Source organism: Rhagoletis zephyria, unplaced genomic scaffold, assembly GCF_001687245.7.
Source record: "Rhagoletis zephyria isolate East Lansing unplaced genomic scaffold, Rhagoletis_zephyria_1.1 Rzeph_scaffold_00114, whole genome shotgun sequence".
NCBI lineage: Eukaryota > Metazoa > Arthropoda > Insecta > Diptera > Tephritidae > Rhagoletis > Rhagoletis zephyria.
This window is the reverse complement of record NW_016157198.1, coordinates 38,517-45,148: the sequence shown is the minus strand read 5'-3', so window position 1 is coordinate 45,148 and position 6,632 is coordinate 38,517. Positions and strand designations below refer to the sequence as shown.

Here is a 6,632-nt window from a genome sequence, read left to right as displayed (position 1 = left end):
CATTTGTCTATATCTATCTCGATTCGTTTTGGCTGTTACAAACAACGGTTATGTGAACAAAATTAATATACCCTTGTGCACAAGTGCGCTCGGGTATAAAAAACAGATGCCAAAAGCTACTACGGAGCAGTACCATAGGATGCTGGACTTCTTCTTTGGCAATAAGGGCCTCGTGCAAGGCGAATTTAATAAGGTGGTGTTAACCGTATATAAGTAAAAAATTACACTAACAAATTATACGCACAAATACAGTATGAATTACAACAATCACATCATTTTGACGTTATGCTTTCCACGTCTAAAAATTCAGCTGTGGCTCTAGTTTTCGACGTAACGGTACTTGAAAATTTGCTTAAATTTTTAAGTTTTTTTTTATAAATAACTCCGACAAAGTCTGTTAAAGTTATTTTACTAAATTTTTTCACGTGACTATTTTTTAATATAACCTGCGCTATAAAAATCAGCCATGTTGAAAATTTTATTAAATCGACACAAATCTGAGTTATTTACAAACAAGTTAAAATTTAAGCAAATGTTCAAGTATCGTTATCTCGAACACTGGAGCCAATCTTGCAAAACGGAGGAAGCCATTGAATTTAGAATGCCCCAATTAAGTGAGATAAACTATCAAAACTTTTGCCTAAGTTTTCAACTTGCACAGTGTACTGTATATTTGATAATTATAGGAATTTATTTTTATTTAGTATTTTAATTTTATTATTATTTTTAATTTTAAGATTTGCTGGTATGAATTTATTTATATTTCATTTATTTTTTGAAAGAAGATTAATTCCTACTTTATTTTTAATTTTAGGATGAGGGTATCAAACTGAACGTTTACAAGCTGGTGTATATTTATTATTTTATACTTTATTGGTTTCTTTACCTATATTATTTGGTATTGTTTATTTATATAATAATTTAATAACATTGAATTTTTATCTTTTGAATAATTTTATATTTAATTATGATTTATTATATTTATCCTTAATTTTAGCATTTTTAGTCAAGATACCAATATTTTTAGTTCATTTATGATTACCTAAAGCTCATGTTGAAGCCCCAGTTTCTGGTTCTATAATTTTAGCAGGTATTATATTAAAATTGGGGGGTTACGGTTTATTACGAGTACTATTTTTTTTACAATTAAGTGGCGTTAAGTATAATTATATTTGAATTAGAATTAGTTTAATTGGTGAGGTATTAATTAGTTTAGTTTGTTTACGACAAACTGATTTAAAGGCTTTAATTGCATATTCTTCTGTAGCTCATATAGGAATTGTTTTAGTTGGACTTATAACTTTAAATTATTGAGGTTTATGTCGATCTTATACTTTGATAATTTCTCATGGATTATGTTCATCAGGGTTATTTTGTTTAGCTAATATAACTTATGGACGATTAGGAAATCGAAGTTTATTAATTAATAAGGGATTATTAAATTTTATACCTTCAATGACTTTATGATGATTTTTATTAAGTTCTTGTAATATAGCTGCACCTCTTCCTTTAAATTTATTAGGTGAAATTTCTTTATTAAATAGAATTATTAGTTGATCATGATTAACTATAATTTCTTTATCTTTATTATCTTATTTTAGACTGCATATACTTTATATTTATATGCATATAGACAACATGGAACAGGATTTTCTGGAATTTATTCATTTAGTGGGGGTAAGATTCGTGAATATTTTATTTTAATACTTCATTGATTTCCTTTAAATTTATTAATTTTAAAAAGTGAAATTTGTATATTTTGGCGCGTATTCATTGTCCAGCAACTAAGTCGAAACTAACAAAGTTGCAACTTAAATTTAAGTACCAACTTTAAATTTACCTCTATTCATAGTCGCATTTCAGACTTCTACTAAGTAGTTTCGACTTAGTTTACGATATAGCAAAATGAGTGTGAAAATGTATCGATTTTTCTTTACGATATTTTGGAAAAATTACATTTTTATTAAATAATGTCAAGTTTGATCATCCGTTTATGTAATTTTTATTTTCATTGCATGATTATGCAAAAGAATAAGGTATCATTTTCTTGTTAATTGTGTGAAATAGCCAGAACAACCGCAGTGATGTGAAGTCGATGTTTATCGAAAGCATGCTGTGAAACATACAAATAGTAGATATCTAAATGTTATGCACAAATTTACTTTAAAAGAACTAGCGTGAAACTGACTTATTATTTGAGAATTTATTTATTTATTTATTTATTAAAGGGAACATAATTATAAATAATTATACTACCTACAAAATATAACAGCACTAGCTACAGGGCCTTCGGCTGCTAATTTGAGAATTTATCTAAATTATTCCAATTATAAATTTGTGATTTAGCTTTATTCGAATTGTAATACGCATTTAATTTCATCTTCATAAAATGGATCGATCTTTGTAAATTTTAATTGGAGATTATTCAATATTATCAAAATCACCCTCTACCAACTTAATTTTTACATATTTCGTCTGTTTTCCCTTAATTTGATAAAATACTTCTTCCTTGGTACGACTTAGTTGCAGCTTCAGCCGAAACTAAATTTAAGTTGGTACTTAGCAGAAAAGTCGAAACTAAGGCGACTATGAATAGCTTTGGTTGTGACTTAGAATAGTTTCGACTTAGCTGAGTACTAAATATGACTATGAATATGCGCCTTTGGCTTTAAAATTTAAAAGTTTATTTAAAATATTGATTTGTGGTGTCAAGGATATGATTTATGTCATTTTAAATTGTGAAAAAATATGTATCAATTTGTAGAATTAGATTTTTAATTTTATTTAGAATTAGAATTAATTTATTTATTTTTAGTTTGAAATTTGTATTAAGAGGTTATTGTATTTTTTAAAACCAATTCCTTCCAAATTCAAAATTTTAACGACAATTTTAATAACAAAAAGGGTAATCCCGAATTGGGAAATCAGGTGTATGCTCGTATATGTTTGTCAAAAAATGCCACCGTTTACGTACATATGTAGGTGAGCGTAAATTCCGCAGGGTTACCACTGCTGCTGCAGCCCGCTTCATTCCAGCAGGATGCATTTCGGACCCCCGTCGGAATTTTCCTGCTGAAGCGACTGTCCTAGCCGATGAGCGTGAAAACCTTCACCAGGCCGATGCCGGAGATCCCCGTATAAGGGATCTCAGCTCGGAGATTCGGCAACTAGTGAACGTACATAAGCGGAAAAGTGGAAAGACCATCTGAATACCTGTAACTTCGCCTCTGGTGTAAGCAAGCTTTGGTCAACCGTGAGGTCATTGTCAAATCCGACGAAGCATGACGACAGAGTTGAACTATCTTTTGGCGACCTCGCTTCGTCGGACCAGGAGCGATGCGCGAGCTATTCTAGCCGACAGTTCATACTGCATCCCCCGGCGGACAAAGCCAAACGTCGAGTGACCAGAAGGCTGCACAAACTGCCAACACCAAGTGCATCTCTTTTTTTCACCAGCGGCGAGGTAAGGATAGCCATCGGGAAGGCGAAGCCTCCAAAGCCATTGTACCCGATGGAATTTGAATGCTCATGCTGAAAAATTTGGGTCCTGCGGGAGTGGACTATCTAACCAAGGTCCTCACCCTGTTTATGGCCACCCTCATCATACCAGACATCTGGAAAATGGGGAGAGTGGTTTCACTACTTAAACCGTGGAAACCGTCCAACAAAGGAGAGTCTTCTCGCCCGATAACTGTAATTTCTCTCTACTACTACCGCACTACACAAATCACCTGACCCCAGCGAAGCATAAGCATAGAAGACAAACGGTGGGCGGCGAATTATCTGAGTGGTCGAAACTCGTCAGTGATATTTAGAGACAAATCGAGCAAAGCTAGGAAAATAAAACAGGGGGTTCCACAGGGTAGTGTCCTTTCCCCACTGCTGTTCAACTTTTACATTTATAAGCTCCCTCAACCACCAGAGGTAGTCTCGATTGTCTGTTATGCTGATGATTGCTCGATAATGGTTACCTCGCCGAGCTTTCTCGCTTCTTCACTGCACGAGCCTAACCCTCTCCCCTACAAAATCCTCAGCAACGCTTTTCTGACGAAGAAGGTTAGACTGCAATTGGGTATTCTCGTTGATGACGAACCAATTCCGACGGTGAATAACCATCCTCGGAGTAATCTTCGAAAGTCTGCTCTGCTTCTCGGCGCATACAACCGCAATTGTCAATAAAGTACAATGCCGCAACACGGTCGTCCAGTCGCTAGCCGGAAGAAAAGAAAAGATAAAGAAACGTTGTTGCCAACGTACAAGGTAATTGGCCGGCGGTTATGAACTATGCAGCGCCTGTGTGGTTACCGAGGACTAGTAGGACGTAGTGCATGAACCTGCAGACCTGCCAAAACACGGCACTCATAAGGAGCATAACACAATGCTCTGCAAGCAATTCCTACTATGGTGTCACCGTGTTAGGCACACCAACAGACATCTGCTTGCGAAAGAACCCTTGCCACGTCACGTCAGAAGGCACCTATATGAATTGACGGACGAAGTCCAGGGGTTCATAAAACTACCTGAGGACCCAACAGCTTACCGACAGGCTTTGAACGACATTCACAGAGAGCCAGCTCCGAGTTATAAATACTATCGACATGTGAATGCCGTTCTGAGCACGCAACCACCACACGTGGACGGGGCAGAGCTTCGTTGGCCTCGGGAGACTCGGACCACAATAGCTCAACTTCGATCTGGCTACTGCAGCAGGTTGATCTCATACCTGAGCAGAATAAATGAAGATGTGCCAAATGAATTCCCGGCATTCGGAGAGAAGCCCCATGACTCGCAGCATCTCTTCGCATGCCATCTGAACCCCACCCTGCTAACGTCTCTGGCCTGAAGGACAGACCCCATAGAGGCTGCACGCTTCCTGGGTCTACCGCTAATAGAGCGTGACAACAACGATACAACAAAACAACAACAACAACAGGAAACATGTGTTGGCATTAGCTCTGGGAAAAGACGACATATCAGAGTTCTTAAAAATTTAACTTTAATACGCGCAAGCGTTATAAAAAAATGTTGGCAACCGGTTTTGGAAACTATTGATTCATGTCATTATCCTTACTGCGGCAAAAATTGTTGAATGAAATATATGAAGCTGTTCACGAGATACAGGATCTGTTGCGAGTTCTTAACGCAGATGTAAGTTTAGCGGAAAATTAAGTTCTGGGTATCTTGCTTGTGTAATGAATCTTGTTACTTAATTTCCTAAGGTAATATATAGGCACGACGACGTTGAAAAATGGAATTCAGTGGAGGGCAATGAGACAATTTATAATGACGATGTCGAAATGATTGTCTCATCTGAAGATGATATTGATGACGTAAACAATCAGGCAGTCGGGAATCAAATGACAGCTGCTGAAGCTATCAAAGCTTTTGACAAATGCATTGAATGGGCTGAAGTCAATACTACAGATTTTTCAAGCATTTTGGCATTGCAGAGCCTTCGAGACAAAGCAGTACAAAAATCGCTGACTGAACGCAAAAAACAGACGGATATATTGACTTTCTTTCATTCTTAATATGAAACTAATTTTTAAAGCAATAAAATTGATTTTAAAGAACAAAAATTTCAATCTGGATATAGTGAACAATCTGTTTTCTATGAACTGGTCTTGCATTAATTAGTTCACTCGACCCAGATAGCACTGTAACTATTTTATTTGATTGAATAATTTTATTATTTATATCTTTTGTTTTATTAATTGCTTCTTTAGTAATTTATTATAGAAAAGAATATATAAGAGGTGATATTAATATTAATCGTATTATTATATTAGTCCTTATATTTGTATTTTCTATAATATTATTAATTATTAGTCCAAATATAATTAGAATTTTATTAGGTTGAGTAATCCATCTCATTCGTTTCTTATTGTTTAGTTATTTATTTTCAAAATGTTAAATCTTATAATGCTGGTANTCTGAACCCCACCCTGCTAACGTCTCTGGCCTGATGGACAGACCCCATAGAGGCTGCACGCTTCCTGGGTCTACCGCTAATAGAGCGTGACAACAACGATACAACAAAACAACAACAACAACAGGAAACATGTGTTGGCATTAGCTCTGGGAAAAGACGACATATCAGAGTTCTTAAAAATTTAACTTTAATACGCGCAAGCGTTATAAAAAAATGTTGGCAACCGGTTTTGGAAACTATTGATTCATGTCATTATCCTTACTGCGGCAATTGTTGAATGAAATATATGAAGCTGTTCACGAGATACAGGATCTGTTGCGAGTTCTTAACGCAGATGTAAGTTTAGCGGAAAATTAAGTTCTGGGTATCTTGCTTGTGTAATGAATCTTGTTACTTAATTTCCTAAGGTAATATATAGGCACGACGACGTTGAAAAATGGAATTCAGTGGAGGGCAATGAGACAATTTATAATGACGATGTCGAAATGATTGTCTCATCTGAAGATGATATTGATGACGTAAACAATCAGGCAGTCGGGAATCAAATGACAGCTGCTGAAGCTATCAAAGCTTTTGACAAATGCATTGAATGGGCTGAAGTCAATACTACAGATTTTTCAAGCATTTTGGCATTGCAGAGCCTTCGAGACAAAGCAGTACAAAAATCGCTGACTGAACGCAAAAAACAGACGGATATATT

At 35.7% G+C, this 6,632-nt stretch overlaps 1 pseudogene; it reads left to right on the top strand.

Moving 5' to 3' along the window:
* The first annotated feature begins 6,178 nt into the window (after nucleotides 1–6,178).
* The window catches only part of LOC108378161 (NADH-ubiquinone oxidoreductase chain 5-like), a 4,776-nt pseudogene continuing 4,322 nt past the window's right edge, over nucleotides 6,179–6,632 (top strand).